Raw genomic sequence first — 26,066 nt, 5'->3', positions numbered from 1 at the left:
AGACTAAAGGTCAAATTGGAGCTGCAGCTGCGGACCTACACCACAGCCATAGCAATGTAAGATCTGAGCCCTGTCTGTGACCTACCCTATAGTTCAGGGCAGTGCCGGATCCCAAACCCACTGAGTGAGGCCAGGGATTGAACCCGTATCCTCATGGACACTAGTTGGATTGTTGTCACAACAGGAACTCCTCAGATAAATTTCTTAACTCTTTCCACACCAGTTCTGTTTCAGTTATTTTTATTTTCTTCTTTGAATGTCTGTTGAGTTTTTCATTTTATTGACTATAAATTTTATTTTCTATTTGTCTCTTTTTTCTTTTTTTGGCTTTTTAGGGCCACCTCTGTGGCATGTGGAAGTTCCCAGGCTAGGGGTGGAATCAGAGCTACAGCTGCCGGACTACACCACAGCCATAGCAACGTGGGATCTGAGCTGCATCTGCGACCTACACCACAGCTCATAGCAACGTCGATCCTTAACCCACTGAGCAAGGCCAGGGATTGAACCTGCATCCTCATAGATACTAGTTGGATTTGTTTTGCACCACAGTGGGAGCTCCCTTATTTGTCTGTTTTCAGTTATTCTTTTTTTTTTTTTTTTGTCTTTTTGCTATTTCTTTGGGCCGCTCCCGCGGCATATGGAGGTTCCCAGGCTAGGGGTCAAATCGGAGCTGTAGCCACTGGCCTACGCCAGAGCCACAGCAACGCGGGATCCGAGCCGCGTCTGCAACCTACACCACAGCTCACGGCAACGCTGGATTGTTAACCCACTGAGCAAGGGCAGGGACCGAACCCGCAACCTCATGGTTCCTAGTCGGATTCGTTAACCACTGCGCCACGACGGGAACTCCCCTGTTTTCAGTTATTCTTTTAAATTCTGTTTTATTTCATTGTGATTATCTTTAGGCTTTCATTTCTTATTCTGACATTTATTTTATTATCTCATTCAAGTTTCAAATTTTTATTGTTTCAGTTTCCTTACGGCAGAATCCTTTAATTCTCCTTCCTTCGTGGAGTCCCTGTGTCATTTGTTATTTTTAATTCAAATTATTCCTCAGTGCTTTTAGTTTGTTTTTATACAAGTCTTCCATGATTTGCGTAAGGTCTGGGATTTGATTTGACCCTACTAAATCTCTTAAGTTAGTTTTATGCTAGTAAGTCATAGCTAGCTTCATATTTGAAAATCAGTCAATGCAATCTACTATGGTAACTATCCAAAGAAGAAAAACAGGATGATCATATCAATTGATGCAGAACAGCCATTTGAGAATAATCAATACTTAGTCACTTAAAAACCTAGGAATATGAAGTAATATCCTCAGTCTGATAAAGAACATCAACAAAAGACCCTACAGGTAACACCGTACTTAATGACTGAATGTTCTCCCTGTGAGACCAGGAACAAGGAAATGTCTGTTCTCAGTACTCCTTGAGGGAACTCCACAGTGAGGCTGTGAATTCACCTGCTATGTAATTCAGTAAACAGTTGAATTTTGTGTTTAATTTACAGTAATACCAGTTTTTTGGTCCTAATAGGTAGGAGATTTTTTTAAAAGATGACATGGAAGCCATGTGGTTCTCAGACTATCTGAGCTGAGAATTAAAAAGGCTGATCTTGTTCTTTGTGTATATAAACACTTAACTGTAATCAAAATGATTCATCCCATACCACAGTCGTCATCACTGCTGTAATGGTCAAGGGTACCAGTCACTTGGGCTCCCAAAGCACATGTTCCACTTGGCACTTCATCACAACTAATAGTAGTAGTTAGTGTGGATTAATTAAATTTTAAATCACTATATGCCATGGATTACTAGCATCTCATCTTCCATTAGACAGAAGCTCAGCACTGTGCCAAGCCCAGCAGCATGAGCAAACTAACTCCCAAATCCCATCTTTATGGTTCATCTTCTGAAACTCCTCTTGCTATCAAGTTGGGTCCAATCAGGAGGCAGAAACTAGACAGTGATTTAAACAGGAGGCATATAAGGAATTATTACCCTGTTATAGAAAAACAACTAAAAATGGAAGGTGAACTCTAAGGGTACCTCAGGGCTTAAGGAGAGGACAAACTTGGAAGTGGGATTTGGACCTTGTTGAATAAGATGTGGTTATAGACCATCAATGGAGAGAAGTTTACTCCATGACCCACACTAGAGCTGGTCCATTGTCACTGAAAAAGCAGGAATAACAGTCTGGACACATGAGCAGAAGCTTGTAGGCAAACATTCAGAGGGAGTTGGGGCACTGCTGTCGACGCTTTCGAATCTTGGATTTACATTGACCTTGGTCTGCAGAAGCCAAGCATACATATGTGTATGGCTCAGGCCAGGGTGGCCCTGGGCCACTTGTGGGGTAAAGATTAGGTGGTTAGCCTATGAGGTAGCCAGCTTGGTGTGGCTTATCTAGCTGAGAAGCGAGTGCCAGGGAGCAGTGACCTGGACTGGGACAGTCCTTTGCTCTTTGGGGCTCCCTGATGTTCTGCTATTGCCTGAATCAAGAGCTGGAGAAAAAGTGCTATTGTCAGCCACACTCCAAGGCACTGAGCACTGGAGAAAACACATAGTAAGGAAAAGTATCATACTCCTGTGAGCCTGGCGAATTAGCATATAGGAATTATGAAGAAAACTTTCTTTCCTCTGTAGTATCTCTTGGAGGACACTACTGCCAAAACTTAAATCAGGCCAGCTGGCAAGGGAAACATGTAAAATGCCTAGCTTTCTTGTCTCAGATTAGGCAATTAAGTAAAAATATAGAGTGGAGAATCATCAAATTGATAGCTGTCTTTTACATCTTTTTTACCATTTCTCATACACATACATCTCTTTTACCATTTCTCATACTCATACACACGTACATCTCATGTATTTATTTAAGTGTATGTAGTGCCTAAATGAAAACTTAAAATGTATCATTTTCAATAAAATATGCTCAGCCATAACTATATTAAAGACATAATGCAGCAGTCATGTGCATTTATCTATAAGGAGAATAACTGCAAATGTGGCATTGAGTGCAAAATGATGCAGGGGTCACTGCTGTGGCTCAGGTTCCATCCCTTGCCCAGGAATTTCTGCTAGCTGCAAGGGCAGTCAAAAAAATAAATAAATAAAGCTTTTTCTCTTTATTATTTCACATTTATTGTGGGACAGGTATGCAGACATGGCTTAGCTGGGTGCTTTTTGGTTAAGCTTTCTCATGATGTAGCAGTCAAGTTGTGGACTGGCGCTGCAGTCTCATCTGAAGACTTTCCTGCCACGCCAACATTATCTTACCATTTGTTCATCAATTGGTATCTATCAGCTTTCTGTTGTGTTGTGTGGGAGTAATTGAATGGTAAGTATGGCCTGATTCTTGCCCCTTGAGCTCACAGTTGATGGGGAAAGTAGGCTGTATGAACAGATGATTATCCTAAAATGAGAGAGCTTCTACAGTATTAGGTGAGAGGAAGATGTTTTCAGTGCAAAGACCATTCAGAGACAATTATTTGTTCACTCACTCCTCCCTCTCCACCTCCCCCAATGATGACCCATTTGTCCCTTTGCTTTCCTCTGGTAAATTCATGGTGAGATGTTTGGAGGTAACAGAATCTACATGTTATGGAAAGTGGGGACTTCCTTTCCATTTCATCACCAACTGCCCCCTAAAATATCATCTGTCGATGGGTTTGTATGTGAAGTGAAAAAGAAAAACCCATTTATTTCAGAAACTGCTTTGGAAATTTCTGGTGGAAATGATTTAAATATTACAGGGTTTTCATCAAAAGAAACAGGCAATCCACAATATTGTTCAAAGCAAGACTACACTATCACTAATTCTTTATGACTACATTCAGAGGGCAATAAGTTGCTTTCATTTTACAAAGGGTAGACTTTAATGAGAAGGAGCATTTGGTTGGTTACCAAAACTAGGTATGTACATACACACGTATATACATTGACCATAGGCTTCCAGTCTGAGTTAAGTGACTTGCCTAAAAGCTGTTTTTTCCTAATGGTATTCCAAGTTATAATTATATTTATGCAAATGGTTCCAGCAAACCTGGAGACTTTTGTTGACCAAAAAGAGAAAAGAAATCCATGTATACTGTACCCAAAGATTTCAACTTCTTGCTTTTTAATTCTTTGTGCCGTTTTAAATCTTTTTTACGGCCTTTGTTCCCAAAGGTAATCAACAGTTACGCAGACAAGCACATTACACTCCATGGGAGCTGTCCTTTCAAGAACTTGGTTTTGAACTGTAGAGGCTCCCACTGTGTCTTCTGAAGGTCATGGTAAGATGTTTAAATCACAGATACAGCTGTGTGATCACTGAATTCTCCTAAGAAGCATCTTTCCTTTCACTTTTCCTTATATATGTTTTCTTTTAAGTGTCTCAAAGAAGCCTGAGGCAATGTAGGTCCTTTGGGTACTTTGAATGTTTTTCGTAAAGTTTTAATGATACTTCACAATAATGGCATCCAATGAATTAGATGTTCGATCACACACAAAAAATTTTAACTTAAACCTTTGTATTCATTTAATGGCTTTTAATGGACTTTTAAAACTTCTAGGGACCTATACAGACACACAGAACATGACTCTTTTAAAATGAAAATACATCTCTCTGTGTTTGTCATAAATATGTTATCAAAAATACAGGAAAATCTATTAGTGGGGAAAGACAAATAGAAGAATGTCAAAAAGCTATGTAGAAAGAGATCATATCTAGCACTTTGTTTAGTCATCTGTTCTGCATTGTAAGAGAGGCATTGAGTATTTCTAGAATAAAGTGACCTTCATAGTAGACTATATAGAAACAAAGTCTAGTAATTATTAATTTAAAGAGCTGCATGTGTTAAGATACAGAAGAATATAAAATAAAATTAGGGACAGTTCTGAAAATAACATAATTTTTGGAGGCAGATTTCATCACAGTTGTTCTTATTTTGTAACACTATTACAGATCATTCCAAAAAGAAGATAGTGTCTTCCTTATTGTATGAATTTAAGTAAAGCCCTTTTTTTTTCACCTCCAGGAGTCATAGATATTGTATTGAATATAAGCTTTAGATGGAATGTCAAGGCAATACCCTTCAAATTTCCTTTTAGTGTCTATGTTCTGTTTTTGTTTTTGTTTTTGTTTTTTTTTTCCTGTCTTTTTGTCTTTTTAGGGCCATGACCGCGGCATATGGAGGTACCCAGGCTAGGGGTCGAATCAGAGCTGTAGCTGCCAGCCTACGCCACAGCCACATCGACGCAGGATCCGAGCCACATCTGAGACCTGCGCTACAGCTCACGGCAACACTGGATCCTTAACCCACTGAGCAAGGCCAGGGATCAAACCCTCGTCCTCATGGATACTGGTTGAGTTCGTTAACCACTGAGCCATGAAAGGTCCTGTGTTCTGTTTTTTATAGGGCTCAATTCAGAGCCTCACTCCTTGTAGATCTGTGGTATTTGTTTAATTCTTCTCTGAATTAATGTCATTTAAGTTTATGGATGGTTCTTGTTTCATGGGATGCTTATTATTTTCATGTAATAAAAAACCGAGAGTAGGCGCTTTATGTATTTTCCATCAGAAACTCCGTTGTTTCTCATTAATGCAAATGTTACCTCACCTCAGATACCTTCTCTAGCTCCCACAGTCATAGCAACTGGGTGCCTTCTCTGTTGCCTTCAGAACATTGGAAAATTCATACACAGAAATCTAGTATGCACACACCTATACATATAAACATGCGTTTATATATATATATATATGTATATCCACCTATGTATTTTAGTATCCCTTCTTTAAGTTTTTTTTTCTTTTAATTGGTCACTCATGTGATTTTTAAGAACAATCACAGAACCCTATGAGCTCAAACATACTATAAGCAAACTTCAGAGCAGAATTAACTATCTTAAAATTAACATATTGTAAAGTTGGAAAATATATTGTAAAAATTTAACGCAGCAACTTGATAATTTAGGAATAAGTGCTTAATTACATGACTTCCACAAGACAATTTTCATATATATAAAATAAAGTTTACTATTTCTCTAAAAGAGAAAAAAAGAATTACATGACTTCCAATAAATGTGTCTGTTGGCTCTGAAATACTCATGCTCTGAATCATGTAACCATATAATGCACACCACAGCCTTTTACCAAGCTATCAAATCCATATTAGAGCTTTGTTTGCTTGCTTGTATATAAATAATATATCCACAGCTATTTTAGTGTTCTTGCCAAGTTCTGGCTTGTGTTGCACTTACATTTCTTTAAGATTTTAGAATAGTATTACCTCGTCATCAACAATAACTCAATTTCAGTTTTTCTACAAAAGCTGAAATTGAGTTATTGTTGATGACGAGGTAATACTTTAGAATAGTATTTCCTATGGAGTCAGGAAAGCTGAAATTGAGTTATTGTTGATGACAAGGTAATGCTGTTATAATAGAAGACTAAAAACATTCTGCATCCTTGACACAAATTAAAAGATCAAATACCTTCTAAGAGGAAATTCCACTCTCTTTTTCCGAAATAGGTAAGAAAAAATCCTGTCTACTGAGAATGTGAGAGAGAGATTTTGATGGACAGTAAATACATCATTTTAGAACTGTGCTTTGGTATCAGTAAGTATTCATTTATTTTCTTACTCATTCCCTTAGCCTCCCTTTATTGTCTGCCATATGCATGACCCCATGTTAGCTGCTGAAGTGGAGAGGGGGTGGTAACAGATGAACTGGGGAAAATAGAAATAAGCAGTGTACCCAGAAAACCTAGAGGTCTGCAGGAAGTTCTGAGGACATCTGGAAGAGGTGGTCATTTGATTTGATTGAGGGATCCCCAGAAAGCACTTCCGGGGAGAACATACATGTTTTGGTCTAAGCACTGGCTTCCCAGATGAAAAGAATAGTTATCCCTCAAAGAAAGGTAGAAAGCACGGAGTGGGGAGAGAAAATCAACCACAGCAGACATAAATCAGTGCACTAGGCAATAATCAGAGTGTTCGAGATGACTAATCATAGGGTTTGGGAAGAAATGCAAGACAAGGTGACCAAAGAGAGAGAACCCAACTGTGAACAGAGAGAATTCACTGAGAGTTTAAAATTAGGTAATAGGGTCTATGCTCAAATGAAACTCTACTACCAAAATTTTTTTGACAGGAATGTTTGTTGATGTTGTTGTTATTTTTGCTTCATAATTCCTAAAGAAAATGGTCATGTCAGCAAGTACAGTAAAATGTAATATTAACAGAAAGAGAAGTCTCAAGGTAGAGTAGAAGACATCAATAGGGCTCTGGTCTGCAAGGCCGTGAATTCCAACTGCCCCTTCCGAGCTTTCTTCCTTTGTGCTCTTGGCCAGTCCCTTCATGTTCTTATGTTATCTCCTGTGATGCCTCTTCTTAAAAACATCTGGCAAAATGAATTCAAGCTAAAGTGTAGATAGAGTCCAGAGTGAGAGCCATGCTAAGCTCAAAGAAGTGACACACAGATTATGGAATCAGGAGTATTACAGAAATACCACTGGGAAGAAATAACGTGGTGTCTATGCTGCCTATCAGCACCTAAAGCGATTATGAACTCCAGCATTTTTACTCAGGGGCATTAATTCATATACTTTTTTTTTCTTTCTTTCTTCTTTCTTTCTTTCTTTTTTTTTTTTTTTTTGCTTTGCTTTGCTTTGCTTTTTAGGGCTATATGTGTTGCATATGGAGGTTCCCTGGGTAGAGGTTAAATCAGAGCAGTAGGTGGCGGCCTAAGCCACAGCCACAGCAACACAGGATCTGAACCACATCTGCAGGCTACACCATAGCTGATGACAATGCCAGATACTAAACCCACTGAGCGAGGCCAGGGATTGAACCCTCATCCTCATGGTTACTAGTCAGGTTTGTTACCACTGAGCCACAATGGGAACACCACTTCATATACATTTCTACAGTGAGGCATGAGGAGGTGTGGTCATCCTCAGAGATGTAGCTGTGAATGTGTTCTTAGTTCTAACACACCATGCCTGCTTGTCCTGCTTTTATCAGTTCACGAGGCTGCATGACTTGTTTGGACACTACAGGCCACTGGGTACCAGCCATCACAGACTAGTCTGCGAGTGTGTTTTCCACTTTTGATGCCTAATTTATCATTCATTGTTTACTTTGTTCCCCTCTAGGTCCAATCACTCTCCTATTTTCTCTAGTCTCTCAAAACTTGAAAGCAAATTTATGGTGATTAAAATTTTATTCGATTTTTACTACTTCATAAATCTAACTTAACAGATCACAACAAAGTACTTTGGCAGCAGATTGGAGGCCGTGCAACAAGAAAGTTCAGGGGCGCTAAAAAGAGATCTTGTGGAAAATGTAGTGTTTAACCTGGACTATACTTATAGGAAAGATTATATGGTGGCAGAAGAGGGAATGCAAGGCAAGAAGTTTGGAAGCTAGTAGGATTAGGGATGTTGAAGAATGTCATAACCAGGTGGCTTGAAAACATCATACAATTCAGTAATCCAACATTGTCACAAGTGGGGTTCTCTGGAAATAGATGCTGAGAAAGACCTGGTGTGCCGCATATTTTTAAGACTCAATACCTAATGAAAGAGAAAGAAAAAAACAAGGATTGTCCTAGAAATAAAAAGGATAAAACATTTAGAAATTATTAGTGTAAGCCACTGTTTATAGATTAAAAGAGCCACAATAAGTACAATTATTTCAATATTTACAGAAAATGGCCCAAGACACAATTTAACATCCTTTCATAGTTACTGGAATAACAGTGTAATTCTAGCAGATGTGTATAGAAACACATCTGATTTTTGTGTATACTTTGCAACTTCTTTTGTTCATTTTTGAAAGTGTTACTGAATTATAGTTGATTTATTGTTGCGATAATTTCTGCTGTACAGCAGAGTAATTCAGTTATGTATGTACACACATCCCATCTTTTTCAGATTATTTTTCCATATAGTCTACCACAGAATATTGGACAGACTTGCCTGTGCTATACAGCAGGTCCCCATTGGCCTGTCATTTCATATACCACAGTGTGCATATGCCAGTTTGGAGTTCCTGCTGTGGTGCGATGTGTTAAGAATCCATCTGCAGTGTTTCTGTTTGCTGCGGAGGCATGGGTTTGACCCCTAGTGAGCACAGTAAGTTGAAGGATTCGGTGCTCAATCCCTGGTCCAGAAAATTCCATATGCAGAAGATGTGGCCATAACAACAAACAGACAAACTTTGTGTTCTGCAATTTTATTGAACTTACTAGTTGTAATAGCTTTCTTGTGTGTTCTTTGGGATACTCTATCTATTGGATGATTTCATCTGCAGAAGAGACAGCTTTGGCTCTCTCTGTTTTGGATGTAGACCAGTAGTTCTGGTTAGAACTTCCAGTAGAATGTTAAAGAACAGCAGAGGAAGTGGGCATTCTTGCCTTTGTTCTTTATTCTGGGGGGACAGATTTCAGTCTCCCGTCACTGATTATAATGTTAGCTGGAAGTTTTTGTAAATATGATGTTGAGGAATTTTCCTTATATTCCCAGATTTCTTGGATTTTTTTTTTTTTAAATCAAGAAAAGGTGTTGGATTTTGTCAAGTGCCTTTTCTACATCAGCTGAGATGATCATGTGTTTTTTTTTTCCTCGTTCTATTAAGTGACATATTACAATGACTGATATTCTTATGTAGAACCACTCTTACATTGCTATTTGGTCATGGTAAATAGCTATTTAAAAATGCTTTTGATACAATTTACTCATGTTTTGTTGAGGATTTTTGCATCTGTCTTCATGAGGGCTATGTGTCTGTGATTTTTTTTTTGTGGTATCTTTTTCTCTTTTTTTATTTTTATTTTTTTTAATTTTCTCACTGTACAACAAGGGGATCAAGTTATCCTTACATGTATACATTACAATTACATTTTTCCCCCCACCCTTTGTTCTGTTGCAACATGAGTATCTAGACAAAGTTCTCAATGCTACTCAGCAGGATCTCCTTGTAAATCTGTTCTAAGTTGTGTCTCTTTTTCTCATTTTAATATAAATAAATGTTGGACTCATAAAATTAGTTAGAAAGTATTCTCTCCTCTTCAGTGTTTTGGAAGAGTTTGAGCAGGATTTTTTTTTTTTTTTTTTTTTTGGTTACAACTGCATGTATGGAAATTCTCGGTCTGGGGTCCAATTGGAGCTGCAGCTGCCTGCCTACACCACAACCACAGCAACACTGGATTGAAGCCACATCTGCGACATATTCCACAGCTGTGGCAGTGCTAGATCCTTAACTGAGTGAGGCCAGGGATCGAACCTATATCCTCATGGACACGGTATCGGGTTCTTAGCCTGCTGAGCCACAGTGGGAACTCTGAGAAGAATTGATATTAATTTTTCTTTAAATGTTTAGTAGAATTCTCTGGTAAAGCTACCTGTTCCTGGACTTTTCTTTGTTGGAAGGTTTTGGACTAATAATTCAATCTTTGTACTTGTTATACATCTGTTGAGGCTTTCTATTTCTTTGTGAGTTGGTTTAGAGCATTTGTGTTTCAAGAAGTTTGTCCATTTTTCTAATGGTCATCTAATTTTTTAGCTTATAATTGTTAATAGTATCCTTTGATAATTCCTTTTCACCCCTGTAAGGTTTACAGTAATACTTCCACCGTTATTCTGACTTTAGTTAGTTGTGTCTTCTGTTTTTTTATTTTGTCAGTCTGGTTTATCAATTTTGTTTATCTTTTGAAAGAACCATTATTACAAAATAATGGCTAGTCCCCGCGTTATACAATATATCCCTGTTGCTTATCTGTTTTATACACATAGTAGTTCGTGTCTCTTAATCCCTTACCCCTATCTTGCTCTTCTTCTCTTTCCTCTCCCCACCAGTAACCACTGGTTTATTTTCTGTATCTGTGAATCTGTTTCTGTATTGTTACATACTTTTTTTTTTTTTAGATTCCACATATAAGTGATAACATAGAGGATTTTTCTTTCTCTGACTTGTCTTACTAAGCATAATACTCTCTAGGTCCACCCACATGGTTGCAAATGAGTGGAGCCACAGCTGCAGCAATGCCAGATGCTTAACCACTAGGCCACCAAGGAGCTCCTCTTCATAAGATTTTTAAGAATCTATTTTACTCCAGCCCTATTTTAATCACCATTTATGTGAAATCTTTTTTCTATCCTTTCATGTTCAAATTTGTCTTTAGAAGTATTGTGATTCTCTGATAGACAGTACATAGTTGGATCATGAACTTTTATTTATTCTGCCAATCTGTGTTTTTTTTGTTTTGTTTTGTTTTGTTTTTGTCTTTTTGCCTTTTCTAGGGCCGCTCCCATGGCATATGGAGGTTCCCAGGCTAGGGGTTGAATCAGAGCTGTAGCTGCCAGCCTACACCAGAGCCACAGCAACTCAGGATCCCAGCTGTGTCTGCAACCTACATCACAGCTCACGGCAACGCCAGATCTTTAATCCACTGAGCAAGGGCAGGGATCGAACCCACGACCTCATGGCTCCTAATCAGATTAGTTAACCACTGAGCCACAACGGGAACTCCTGTGTGTTTTTTATTAAAGAGTTTAATCCATTTACACTTAACATTACTGATGGGGGATTTACTTGTGTCATTTTTCAGAAAACAAATATGTTTTCTGTATGCCTGTAGTTTTTTTGTCCCTCATTTTTCTCCATTACTACCTTATTTTTAGTTGACATTCTGTAGTGAATTGTTTTGATTCTCTTCTCAATTCTTTATATATATATATATATGTGTGTGTGTGTATATATATGTGTGTATATATATGTGTATATATATGTGTGTGTGTGTGTGTATATATATATATATATATATATATATATATATATATATAGTCTAGAGATGTTTTCTTGGTGGTTACCATGGGAGTTAGATTTAATATCTCAAAGCTATAAAAATCAAATTTGAATTGATAAGTTTAACTTCAGTAACATACAAAACTCTAATATTCAGCTCCATCCTTACTTTCTGTTATTCATACCATAGATTACATCATTATATATTATGTGCCCAGTAATAATAGATTAATAATTTCTAATGCATTTGTTTTGTTGTTGTTTTTTCTTTGTTTGTTTTTTGTCTTTTCCTAGGGCCGCACCCATGGCATATGGAGGTTCCCAGGCTAGGAGTCAAATCTGAGGTGTAACCTCCGGCCTATGCCACAGCCACAGCAACGCCAGATCTGAGCTACGTCTGTGACCTACACCACAGCTCACGGCAACGCTGGATCCTTAACCCACTGAGCAAGGGCAGGGACCGAACCCGCAACCTCATGGTTCCTAGTCAGATTTGTTAACTACTGAGCCACGATGGGAACTCCTCTAATGCATTTGTAATTTAAATCTTTAGAGTATAGAAAATCAGGCTACAAGCAAAGTTACAGTAATAGTAGCTTTCACAATTGCCTGTGCATTTACCTTTACCCCAATTTCTTTATGTGGCTTCAGGTTACTATCTTCCTTTTATTTCGGCCTGAAGGACTCCCTTTAGCATTTCCTGAAGGGAAGGTCTAGTCTTAATAAACACCCTCGGCTTTTTAAAAGCTTGGAACGTCACTTCTCCCTCATTGTTAAAGGATAGTTTTATTGGATATAAAGTTGTCAATTGATATCCCCCCCACCCCTTTAAGCATATTGGTTGTATCAACCCACTGACCTCTGGCCTTCAGGGTTTCTGATGAGAAATTGACAGGTAATCTCTTTGGGAATCCCTTGTATGTGATGAGTCAGCCACTTCTCTCTTGCTCCTTTTAAGATTCTCTCTTCATCTTTGCCTTTCAATATTTTGATTATAATGCATCTCAGTGTGAGTATTTTTGAGTTTCTTCTACTTGGAGTTTTTTAGCTTCTTGGGTATATAGATTCATTTATAGCCATTTCAGTTCTTTAAATTTGGGAAGTTTTCAGGAATCATTCATTTTGCTCCTTTCTAACTCTCTTCTCCTGCTGACATTCCCACAATGCCTATGTTGGTTCACTTGTTGATGTTTAACAAGTCTCTCAGGATCTGTTCATTTTTCTTCATTCTTTGTTTTTTTTTCCTCTTCCTTAGACTTGATCATTTCATTTGTTCTTTCTTTATGTTCACTGATTGTTCTGCTTGCACAGATCTGCTTTTGAACCCTTTTGAGATACTTTTCATTTCAATTATTATACTTTGTTCAGCTTCAAAGTTTCTTTTTGTTTCTTTTTGAAAATAATTTAACCTCTATTGATATTATTTTCTACATATTATTTTTCTGTTTTTGTCCATGTCTTCCTTTAGCTCTTTGAGCATCTTTAAAATAATTGTTTTAAGTCTTTGTCTAGTAATTTTGACATCTGGGCTTCCTCAGGTACATGTTCTGTTGATTTATTTTGCTGCTGCTTCTTTTTAAGGGCTGCAGGTGCAGCATATTGAAATTCCCAGGCTAGGGGTCAAATCGGGGTATAACTGCCGGCCTACGCCACAGCCACAGCAATACCAGATGCAAGCCATGTCTGTAACCCACACCACAGCTCATAGCAACACCACATTCTTAACCTAATTAGTGAGGCCAGAGATTGAACCCAAATCCTCATGGATACTCGTTGGGTTCATTTCCACTGAGCCACAGTGGGAACTCCTATTTTGCTTCTTTGAATCAGCTATACATTGCTGGTTTTTTGTATGCCTTGATCCCTTTTATTGAAAATTTGACTTTTGGATTTGATAAACATGGAAACTAGAGAAACCAGATTTTCCACTTTCCCTAGAGTTTGGTGGGGTTTTAAATTTTTTTATTTTAGCAAATCTTAGATATGTCCATTGAGTTCAAAGGGTAAGTTTTCAGACTCCTTATCTCCTGTTTGTTTTCCTCTAGAGTTACTTTTGTCTATTAATGTTCTTTCTGTAATGTGGTGTCCATCCCCATTGAGGCTACTAAAGTAATCTAATGATTGATCAGTATGTTGAGATTGTTGCCGTGTTCCTTCTATGGTTAGACATGTTTTTTCATATTTACTATCTCTAGATAGTATGAATTTTAAAATTAAAGTGCATATTTAATCTCATATTTCTTTTTCCTCCTTTAGTCTTCTTAAAATTTAATGATGTCTCTTATAATCAATAACTTCTTAGGATGAAAAAATTGATCCATTTCTCTGATATTTTCACTTAATTTCTAATAATGTACCAAATGGTAAAGTACGTAAAGCACAGCTGTCTTGCCAAGATTGATCCTAAGGAACTGGTTTTCATTCTGGAATGATCCTTGAATTTCAATTTCTCAATAAACCCAAGCCCACTTTTCTCTCCTATGAGGTATATTATATAAAAATTATTTTAGCTGTTATAGATCGAAGTAACTGCTATTTGATATTGACTCTCCACTTCTGTTCAATTGCAGATGTCAGGGGCTCTGTGGCCCCATAGTTTCCATTGAGCTCTCAATAAAAAGATTAACATTTTATCACAATGCTGTTGCTGCCATGATTGGCATTTCTTTAGCCTTTCTGCAGAATGAATTCTGTAGGAATTTTTTTTTTTGTCTTTTTGTCTTTTGTTGTTATTGTTGTTGTTGCTATTTCTTGGGCCGCTCCCGCGGCATATGGAGGTTCCCAGGCTAGGGGTCTAATCAGAGCTGTAGCTACTGGCCTACGCCAGAGCCACAGCAACGCCTGATCTGAGCCGCCTCTGTGACCTACACCACAGCTCACGGCAACGCCGGATCGTTAACCCACTGAGCAAGGGCAGGGACCGAACCCGCAACCTCATGGTTCCTAGTCGGATTTGTTAACCACTGCGCCACGATGGGAACTCCCAGGAATTTTTAATTCAGATTTTGAATTGGTTAACATACCAACATACTTAGCTTTAAAAACAAAAGAAGGAGACTACTTGCTTTCTGTTCTCTGCCATCCTCTTTTCTCTCCACTTCGCTTTTCTTACCTCAACATGCATACATGACTGTAGTATTGAATTGGACACATTGAACAATTTCTTATTCTTTTGTGAATGCAAAATGGGATTGCAAGCTTTATCTCTAGTTTAGAAGCAAAAATCAAAACCAAAGGACACCTTCCACAATGGTGAGAAAACTTGTTAATGAGAATGCTCAATACACTATTAGAGTTGATTGAACAAAAGGAATTCTGTCTCAATATTAATGTATGTGCATAAATAATGAGTCTTATTAGAAGTCTTATCACAAGAAAATATACGTTAACCCAAATGTACTATACCACTGTTCCCATATTACCCCTCTTTTCATTCTGATGTTACATGCTAAAGAAACCCTTATATATGCCATGTAGCCCTAGACTGGGCTAAACTGCACTTGCCCTTCAGATGGTAATAAAAAATAGTCAAAAATGACACCATAGTGGTACTTTAATTTGTAATCTCCAGTTGGTTTTTGAAATCGTAAGTGTTCGCCTGACTTTTTGAAGTCATGATGATTCACATGGTTTTCTGCCTACCTATTCTATCATTTATTGAGTGAAGAGTACTTACCTCCTACTATAACTGTGAATTTGTGTATTTCTCCTTTCAGATTGATCAGCTTTTGCCTCACCTATTTTGATAAGGATTCTCATAATGATAAATATATCAATTCTCCAAAAGACAGCAATTTTAAATGTGTATGCGCCTAACAAAAAGGATTTCAAAATGCAGATCCTGCTACCCACCTCCCCCAACGACAACTTGGCATTCATCCACAGACACAGGTGACTTTCTGGGAGATGAGATTTCAGCACCACGTACCAAGGGTCCTTGGAGGAGTCTTGCCCATCCATGTGGAAGGAATTGGTCCTGCCTGTGGACACTGTAGTAGCCCATGAATCTGCTCCAGCTCTGCTCAGCTGGGCTCCAGAAGTCCCTAAAGAACACTGATTCTGACAATCACTCATGGGTAAGAGAGACTTTGAGGAAGTCTAGGTTTCTAGGGAAGTTCCAGCAGCACTGGAGCAAAAAAGTGTGTATATGTGTATACGTAAAAATATGTGTAATATGTAAAATATACACACACACACACACACAAGTTTGACACACTGATTAGGGGAAGAGGAATAATTTGACTTAACACATGTCATCTGTCCTCCAGGTGGCATAGCTTAGTGTCAGGCCATATCTTCTCAGCCTATGATTTCTTCCAAGGGGTAAAGTAAGAGTGTGAGTGAGTGCCTGGTTTCCCCACTGTGTAGGACACTCTCAAAAAGACCCATTTCTCTTGCCTCATCAAGTGGCTGATAGAAATGCTGGGGGACATTGCAGGGATGAGGATCCCACTAACCCCAGTCTAGTCAGGCAAACCCAAACTAGAGGCACTGTACAAAATACCTGATCAGTATTTTTCACAAGAGTCAAGGTTATGAAAAACAAGGCTAGTTTGAGGATCCGTCACAGCTTTGGGAAAAGGAAAGGGTCTTTTTTTTTTTTTTTTTTTTTTTTTAGCTATTTCTTGGGCCGCTCCTGCGGCATATGGAGGTTCCCAGGCTAGGGGTCGAATCAGAGCTGTAGCCCCCGGCCTAAGCCAGAGCCACAGCAACGTGGGATCCGAGCCGCGTCTGCAACCTACACCACAGCTCACGGCAACGCCGGATCGTTAACCCACTGAGCAAGGGCAGGGACCGAACCCGCAACCTCATGGTTCCTAGTCGGATTCATTAACCACTGCACCACGACGGGAACTCCCAGGAAAGGGTCTTGATGACTAAATGCATTCTAGCTCCCTGTACTGGATTCTGGATGAGAAAGGACAAATGAGTGGAAAAGCGGTAAAATTAAAAACTATCGTGTAGTGTGTGGTATTATACCAATGTTAATTGTTTAGTTTTGTCCAATGTAGTATAGTTATATAAGAGGTTAACCTTAAGGAAAGTTGTGTAACAGACATACGGAAGCTGTCTCTGCTGTCTCTGGATTTTTTCTGTACATCTACATTTTGAAATAATTTATTTTATTTAAAAATAAAACTAACATTTAAAAACTAAAATGAAGCAGGAAGGAGGATTAAGAGTGCAAAGTGAGGAGGTGAGGACCAGGGGTTTTTTGTTTGTTTGTTTTTAAGGTAATCAGGGAAGTTCTTCCTGTCATGGTGCCTTTTTAGCAGAGCAGGAGTCAGGGCAGGGCCATACAACTATCTGAAGAGTTTGAAAACAGAGTAAACAGCAGATAAAAAGGAACTGAGACTAGACCATGGCATGTTCAAAGGAGATGGTAGCAGCACACTGGATAAGGCAGAGAACGGTAAGGGTGAGGTAAGAGGGCAGTGCTGTGTCTGTGTATTTTTTGCAGCTTTACTGAGGTGTGATTGACAAAAGTCATACATGTTTAGGTTGTACACCATAATGTTTTGATATACATACACAATGTGAAATGATTCCACAATCATTTCATGAAATGAAATCAGGAAACCATTCCATCATCAAGCCAATTAACATATCCATCAATTCACACAGTTACTGTGTGTGTGTGGGGGGGGGTAAGAATATTTCAGATCTATTCTGGCAAATTAAGTATATGGTACATTATTATACATGGTAATCACCATGCTGTACATGAACTTTCTAGACCTTATCCATCTTATAACTGAAAGTCTATACTCCCCATATTTGTAATTTAAATAATTAGACAGTAAGTATGCAGGCATATCTTCCTACCTTCTCCCTTACATGTCTTTCAAATAATGTTTTAAAACATTTTCAGTTTTTTCGATAATTCTAAAAGTAATTTTCAAACAGGCAAAAGTGCACATGGGGTTCTTTTGCACTGCTTCATTTTAGATCTTTTCTTTTTTTGTCTTTTTAGGGCCACACAGATCTGAGTCAAGTCTGAGACTTACACCACAGCTCACAGCAACACGGGATCCCTAACCCACTGAGCGAGGCCAGGGATCGAACTTGCGTCCTCATGCATATAAGTCAGATTCATGTCCACTTAGCCACGACAGGAACTCCCTAAATATATTTGTTAATAAACCAATGGTTCTCCAGACTTTTCAGCGTACTAAGTGCTAAAGCAAACAAGAGGTAATTGCTCCTTATTTTTAGAACAGTAGCTTTACCATGTGTGTAGCTGTTGCAGATTACATATTTAAATTATATTACATGTCTTCTTTGGTAATAGATTTCGTTTTATGAATTTGTGTCAAAACAGAAATAATATTTTGAAAAAAATTTGCTTTTTAATCCTTTGTCTGTGAATACCTAAATTTTGCAGTGAAGAATTTAAAAAGCTGCAAGGATATTCATATTTGAAATGTAAAATAAGTGACTTAGATTCAATAATTAGGTTTTTTTTTTTTTTTTTTTTTTTTGCCTTTTCTAGGACCACTTCTGCGGCATATGGAGGTTCCCAGGCTAGGGGTCAAATTGGAGCTGTTGCCACTGGCCTACGCCAGAGCCACAGCAACGTGGGATCCTAGCCGCGTCTGCGACCCACACCATAGCTCACGGCAACGCCGGATTCCTTAACCCACTGAGCAAGGCCAGCGATTGAACCCACAACCTCATGGTTCCTAGTCAGATTCGTTAACCACTGAGCCACGATGGGAACTCCTAAACTTCAATTTTTAATGCTATTTTATTCTTGTAGATTCTTCTCAAAATATGTCGGTGGCTTGAGAGATGTCATTACCAAGTGGTGATCTATACAGAAGGTAGGTTAGAAAGCTTTTAATTCCTATATCCATGAATTAGCAAACTTTTTACCCCCTTTTTTAAAGTTTTTTTGAAGTATAGTTGACTTAGAAGTTTGTGATAATTTCTGTTCTACAGCAGAGTGATTCGGTTATACATTCAGATTCTTTTCCCACATAGATTATCCCAGAATATTGGGCAGAGTTCCCTGTGCTATACAACAGGTCCCCGTTGGCCAATCATTCCATATACCTCCGTGTAATTAGCAAACATTTATAAAACACTTTTCATCAGGGAATAGAATACTGGGAGTGTGGTCTGACTTCACTCCTCACTCTTGCCTGCAAGACCTTTCATTGCAGTTAGAGAAACACCTCCAGATATGCAGAGGCTGTCATAGGGGAGAAGTGCAAGGGGTTCTAGACAACCATAGCACAGGGAACCAGCCCTCCGTGGGGAAGTAGGGAGTAAAAAGTGTTTAGGAAAAAAGGCTAAAGCATGGGGGTATTCTCCTTGGGGTGCCAGAGTCAGCTGATTAAGATGAGATCATTCCCGAATCCATGTTCTCCAGCCAACAACCAGCAGGAACACACCTGAGAACAAGTGGAATCTAGAACAAGTTGGGTTTCTTCCTCATTGCCGTGAGTGTCTCAGGAGGAGGATGTTAGAAGAAAGCTACTGCAGCATTTGGGCTTAGGTTGGTGATTTGAGGGAGAGCCTGAAAGTGGTGGGTCATTTAGATCAGATGCCGAAAGCCAAGGCAACTCTGATTCATCTGTCAATGAATCTCACAGACAGGAGGGAAGATGATGGGTAGGCAAGAGTTGTTCCTGGAAACAAAGTAGCTGTCATTCATTTTAACCAAAAGAATGGAGTGTTTGGTATTTGGGGGGTGGCACAGTGGCCTTGTTTTTTTTCCCTGTACTTAGAAAACAATTATGAATTGCCGTCATTTTGTCTGACTTTATCATGCTCTCCAAGTACTCTTCCTTGGTGTTGGTATTCTGTGATACTTCTTGGTATTTATGTCCAGGCTCACTTGTGGATAGCAGCAAGGCTGTTGTTTTTGTTTTTGTTTTCCCCTCACAAGGAACACGAAGCATGAGGGAGGCTTTTAGCTTGAATTGGAAGACATCCTTCTAGAATTTTAGCAATCATTGAAAAAGTACAGGTCTTCTAGGCACACCCACTCCATGTATGAAGAAGAAACATGAACAGAAGAGCACATTCAGCACATTGCTGGCTTGCATGTAGTTTCTAAGATTTGTTTAAACGCCTCTACTCCCAAGTTTTATATTTGTTGTGTTTTGATGTAACATTCATAAATGTTAAAAACACCAGTCAGATTTCAGTTCATCTATCCTCCCGTAAGGATTGTCTCAGACTGGAGCTGTGGATTCTCTTGACTTAGGATTTAAACCCCTATCACTCCCCCTCCCAGCTCGATTGATTAGGAAAGTGGTGCAGTGATATCAGAGTGGAATGAGAGAAAACCAAGTCATCCATTACAAAAACTCTCCATAAAGTCTGCTCCTAATTTGAATGCAAAGTGTTTTAATAAGCAAGAATTTAACCACTGTTGGAGTTCCCCTGGTGGCGCAGTGGAAATGAACCCAACTAAAAAGTATGTGGTTGCGGGTTTAATCCCTGGCCTCAGTCAGTGGGTTAAGGATCTGGTGTTGCCATGAGCTGTGGTGTAGGTCACAGACTTGTAGGTGTAGGCTCGGATCTGATGTGGCTGTGGTGTAGGCCAGCAGCTCTAGCTCTGATTGGACCCCTAACCTGGAAATCTCCATATGCCGCCAGTGTGGCCCTTAAAAGCAAAAAAATAAAAAAATAAAAAAATAACCACTGCTAAATTATCCATATGTTGAATAAGGCTAAAAATGTTACCCTAATAAAACAAACATAGACATGATTGCCCACGAGGCCAGTGGGATGAAGTTAAAAATACAGTACTTGTCCAGAGATTATCAGTCAACCTTTTTGTAAGTTTGTAGTTTTTAGATTTTTTTTTTAACCATTTCATTGTGTGTTGATACATCAGTAATATCATGGCATATCTCATATAATGAACTGTTTGCTTTGGAGTTCCTGTTGTGGCTCAGTGGAAACGAATCTGACTAGCATCCATAAGGATGCAGGTTCAATCCCTGGCCTTGCTCAGTGGGTTAAGGATCCGGCATTGCTGTAAGCTGTGGTGTAGGTCATAGATGTGGCTCAGATCTGGCATTACTGTGGCTGTGGTGCAGGTCGGTGGCTCCAGCTCCCATTCGACCCTAGCCTGGGAACCTCCATATGCTGTGGGTATAGCCCAAAAAAGAGAAAGAAAAAAGAAAAAGTTTCCTTTGATGGTCATCTGTCTGAGACCAGGTGGCAAGATTTTCACACTTTGTCATTGAATCTTTCCCTGCCATCCAGCTTCACCTTGACAAGCATGTCTGACCACTCCACTGCTATGGAGATCACTGACTGTGTGGAGTAATGACAAGCCTACTGAAGATGACTGGGTGCATTAGACAGTTTACAGTGGCTCAACCTATGTAGATGCTGAATTCAGTCCATTTTCTACATCTAGTGATGTGTCCCAGTGATTGATTTTGGCATCAAAACAGAAATCCTTCTCTTTCTTAACTTGCTATTCACGCATCATCTTCCAGTGGCAAGTGCTGACAATGACAGATGCCACCTTCACCACAGCTTGGTTCTTGGCTAAAGTCCCCTCCTCTTAGCTTATGAGCCCTGCCTTGGGAGAAAGTGTTTGCAATGTGCCTAGGCCTCAGCTGGATCCCAGCAGTTGCTTGGCCTAAGAGCTGGGACCCTTTCCCCACATGCCAGCTGGCGAGCATAATCAGTGGTTGTGCACCCTAGGTGTCTTGATCAGATGCTTCATTTTGGCCAGGGTTTTTACTCTCCTGCTTCCTAGGCAAGTCGCTATATCCATAAACTTGACTTAACAAGTCCATTTTTCTTTTTTCTTACCTGATCCAAAACACCTCCCAGTAGATTTTTCATATATATTAAAAAATCAGTAAGTAAACTGCTGCCTGTAGAATTTTGCCTCTAAAGCAACAGGATCCTTCCAAAAATCTAATGTAAACACAAACTGTTGCATTCTTAATGAAAAGCCATTCTTCTGGGTGCTGTGGGTGCTTCGGTGCACCAGTCCCTGCTAGATGCTGCCTGAGGTCCCCATTGCTTCTGCACACGTGGACACACCCTGCAGCTCTGATGGCCCTGGAGGGGGCGTAGCTTCCTGAATTGTATTCTCATTGCACTGGTGTTTGCAGGTGAATGGGGAAAATGTTCACTCACCTCCACGTTATCTCCCTTCTGCCTGCAAGCTGAAACTCAGGGTTGATGAGGCCCCTCTGAATTTCAGAGTTTGATGAAACAGATTTTCTAGAGTTTATTCATGGCTCTTCTTCTCCCTGGACAGGCCACATGTGTGCTTTGGCTGACAGTGCCCAGCCCCCAGGGCTGTTTTAGATTCTGGTTTGATTCCTTAGAAAAGACCAGGAATCTGGTTCATATCATGTTTTCAGATATTTCAATCATCTTGCTCAGTAAAAAGTTCTCTAACATGTGAATTAAATGCATGTTCTACGGTTCTATAATTTATATTCATGACAAAGCTTATGTAAGTATAGGAATTTTTAAAGAAGGAGATGAAAAAGAATCCAAATGGAAGTTCTGATATTTTCTTCCTGCATCTGGGTGTACTGTCTTCCACTCCAGTTGGTGGGCCTGAGAGGTCTCACTCTGAGAGAACCTCGGTGCCTCTCAGGTGAAGGTGAGGGGGGGGCGGGGGGAGTGGGGACAAAGCAGGGATGATATCTACAGGGATGGTTGAAGGTATTTTTGCCTTCAACCCTCAAAATCTGCCTGGATGACCTTGGACTTGTAGGTGAATTCCAGATTCAGGGAAAGGTGTGTTTTTCATGATGAAGTTCTACCCAGAACGAAATGAATCATGCTGTATTGTGCTGTTTTTCATAAAAGTTAGTACATTGAATTTCCTTCTCTTGTTATTCTTTTCCTTTTAAACATGCCATGAATAAAAATAACAAACTGCTGAGAACAGTGCTATGCTCTGACATGTTTTATCCAAGTGGCAAAATGATGTTTTGGGGGGAGTGGGCAGATGGTAGTATGTGCCATAACCTGGTGGCAGTGGAAATGATTTGCTCTAGGGAGGTCATCTGGATGACCCAGGAAAAGGATTCTTTCACACAGGTTGCATATGTTGTGGCAGCAGCAGCATTTGGTCTGAGTCTGTTGTGGAAAGCAAGCACATTAACAAACACACCAGCATTTTCTTGGTCTGGGGGGCGCCACTGGTGTCAGCCTCCTTCACCGTCAGTTTGCTGTGTGGCTTGGGATCTGCTCAGGGTCTGTCTCTGGGTGGCCGGTTCAGGCTTCGGTTTGAGGTCCCTCTGTGCTCTTGGTGGAGCACTCGGTGCCTCTGTGTGGACCTCATGGATCTGTGTGCGGGTCTCAGAGATTTCTGTTCCCTGAGAGCGGTCTCTATATGAGGTTCCTGTGGGGGTTTTCTCTGTGTGAAGTCTGTGTATCATCTCAGAGATCCCTGTCAGAGGTCTCTGGGTGCAGTCTGTGCATCTTCTCTGCGAGATCTCTGGGGGGGGTCTGTCAGGGGTCTCTGTGGAGGTCTCTGTATATGATCTCTGAGAGGTCTCTGTTGCAGGTCTCTAAGGGGTCTCTGTGTGGGACTCTTGGTGGCGGGCTCCCCATTGCTGGCCTTCTGATCTTATGGCAGGAGAAGGGCAGAGGGACTTGCCCCTTCTTGTTTCTTGCTGTTTTCTCAGTGTCGTCGTCTGTGTCACTTCTCCCGACAGGAGCCAGCTCCCCCCGTCCCCAGCCCCACCTCTCACTGCCCCTGAGAGGACACAGCAGCAGCCAGTCTCAAGTCCCGCTCTGGGCCACCCTTTCCTGAGCTCCCGAGGGTGTGCTCTGCTCTGGGTTCCGGCCCCTCCTCTGGTCCGGACTGCGCCATCACTGCTGTGCCCACGATGGGCCCTGAGGCAGGACCTGGCTCCAGAAAGAAACCTGTGCCCGCTCCCCCCTCCTCCTTGGGTCCTGGGCCCACATGTTGGGTCCTGACAGACACGGGGCCTGTTACCTGGATGGGGTCCCCTCCTGGAGAAGGCCCCTCCACCGTGGAAGTGACCATGACACAAAGCACCGATGGCTCTAGAGAACTGCCCTGGTCCCCCAGCTTCCCATGTGGATGGTGGGGGAGGGGGAACCCATGTGCCCTCATGCCCTGCAGGTCACTTCCTCCCTACTGTGTGACAAGTCCTATCTGCTGGCCCTTCCCCCTTGGGGCTCTGGAGTGAGCAAGGCTGCTGCCAGGTGACACTTGCTAGAACCCTCGGACAGTCCCTGGCCCCTTAAGTACCTGGGAGTCTCCTAGGGCCATGTATGTAGGTAAAGACTGCGAGGATAGACTGTGAGTCTATCCTGAGCTGCCCATCCGGTGAAAGCTGATGAGATCATGGTGGGGAAGTGACCTGCTCTGTTGAGGCTCTGCTGCCTCCATGAACCTCCCCCCCCCACACCTCCATGAAGGAGCTACAGGCATCCTTCCTCTGGGCTCTGGGAGCTGAAGGAGCAGGGAGGATCTGTGGTAGGGCCACCAAGAGCCAACTTCTCCTCTCTGGGCCAGAGATGTGGTGGGACACCAGAGGCTCCTTGGTCACTGCACCTTGCCTGCATCCCAGCCTGGGCACCTCTTCCACTTGCCTCCTTTCCAGCATCCCAGCCTGGGGCACAGTGTCTTCTGCTAGGTGGTGAGGTGACAGCACACACGGTCATGGCCCTGCTTGCCCCCATGTGGGCACTGTGAGCAGGAGGAGGGGACAGGCCCTCAGCGGCCTCAGTGTCCCCCGCCCTCCCCCTGCACCCTCACAGCTGGGAGTGCCTGGTCCTCATCCTCGCTGCTGCTCCAGAGCCTGAGAAAGGCAGAGAGAAGGTGACCTCCTGGGCCATCTCCCCACCAGCTCCCTCAGCCAGAGGAGAGGCTTCCTGGGAGGAGGTCATCTCCCCACCAAGGCCTGGGGTCAAGGCTACCCGCACCCCAGCGCTGCCCCCAAATGCCCTCCTTATTCTGACATGGGAACTGGTCTCTGACACTTGTTGGAGCCTGAGGGGGAATTTCAGCCTCTGCCACCCACCCCCGTCCCCTCCAGCCACACAAGTTCAAGGTAGACAGAAAGCACGAGAGGATGGCTGAGCCAGATGCTGGCGTGGGGGGAAGTCTTACAGGTTGCGTTCCCCTGCCATGTCCTGAATGCTGTCGCTTGCTTCTGTAATTCTGGTATTAGGGGAGCTTCAGGTGGAACGAGGGAACTGGGGGCGAGCATTCCACCTTGGGGCCAAGCCTCCCTCTGTGGCCCTGTCCCGTCTGGAAGCCAAAGCAGACACCTGGGAAAAGTGGACCCTAATCCCATCCCTTTCCCCTGCAGGCACAGACAGAAACCACCACCTCTTGTGGGAAAAAAACATATTTGGGGAAACAATGAACATTATGGTAGGAATAAGCCATTGGCACAGAGGATGTGCTAGCATGAGGGAGAAACAGGTTTCCTTAGCATGGACTGAATTTTCCTACCAGGAAAAGCTTGAGGAGCACACCCTGGTTGACCAGCAGATGCACATTTTTGAAGCGAGCATGTTGGGTGATGGTGCAGGTGGCCTGAGGTACCTGCCACTGTTGGTCCCTGCTGGTGGGGTCTGCCTGGGGTCTCCAGGTCCTTGGGTGGGGAGGTCCACTTGCTACCCTTGTCTTTGGTACCCCCACTGTTGAGAGAGCTGTGGTCCTTGGGGGTGGTTTGGCGACCATGAACTCGATTTCTCAACAATCTTTTCTGTTCTAAGAAGGCACAAACCTTCTGGTGGTTGGACTGCCCCCCTGCTGGGGGTTGGAGCTGTTGCGTGTGCTGGTTTAACTCTGAGGGCTGGAGGTCTTGACGAAGCCCCAGTTGCTCTCCCAGGTGCTGTCCAGTAACAGTTCCAGTCACCTCAGCTTCCGGATCCCCGGATCTACCTTTGACTGGTTGCTGGCCTGGAGCAGTGAGTGATACAGGCTTGCCTTTTTGAAGGACTGTTTCTGTTCCTTTACCTTTTTTATGGGGATTTACACACTGCAGAAAGTGCTTCATCCTTCTTCTGAAGTTGCTTTCCAGTAAAATCTGTTCCTTCCCTGGAGAGAACTGGAGGTCTTTGTTCCCAAGGGACTCTCCTCTTTCCTTGATCTTGGGAGGATGGTTCACACCATTGGCTTGGGAAGCCCTTAGTCCTGAAAACTTTTCTTCATACTCTTCTGGTTGACGCCTTGTAAATCCCCTCCGCTCATCATTTGGAGCAAACCTCTCTCTCCAGCTCTTTGTGTGCTTTTGGCTTCGGCCTCTTGAAGCCCTGCCACTCCTTAGCTGGGGGAAACATCTCTCTCTGG

The 26,066-nt window shown here is 41.5% G+C and overlaps 1 long non-coding RNA gene across 1 annotated transcript in view; it reads left to right on the top strand.

Annotated features, from left to right (window-relative positions):
* Positions 1 to 20,281, top strand: part of LOC100623270 — a 98,497-nt gene extending 78,216 nt beyond the window's left edge. Inside the window, exons 7-11 of the long non-coding RNA XR_002338979.1 lie at positions 4,167 to 4,273; positions 6,512 to 6,599; positions 15,505 to 15,864; positions 17,763 to 17,983; positions 18,549 to 20,281. This is a non-coding gene — a long non-coding RNA (uncharacterized LOC100623270). The remainder of the gene's footprint in view (positions 1 to 4,166; positions 4,274 to 6,511; positions 6,600 to 15,504; positions 15,865 to 17,762; positions 17,984 to 18,548) is intronic.

This window comes from Sus scrofa, chromosome 14 (assembly GCF_000003025.6).
Source record: "Sus scrofa isolate TJ Tabasco breed Duroc chromosome 14, Sscrofa11.1, whole genome shotgun sequence".
NCBI classification, from domain to species: domain Eukaryota; kingdom Metazoa; phylum Chordata; class Mammalia; order Artiodactyla; family Suidae; genus Sus; species Sus scrofa.
The sequence above is the reverse complement of the archived record's forward strand: the minus strand, read 5'-3'. Positions and strand labels throughout refer to the sequence as shown.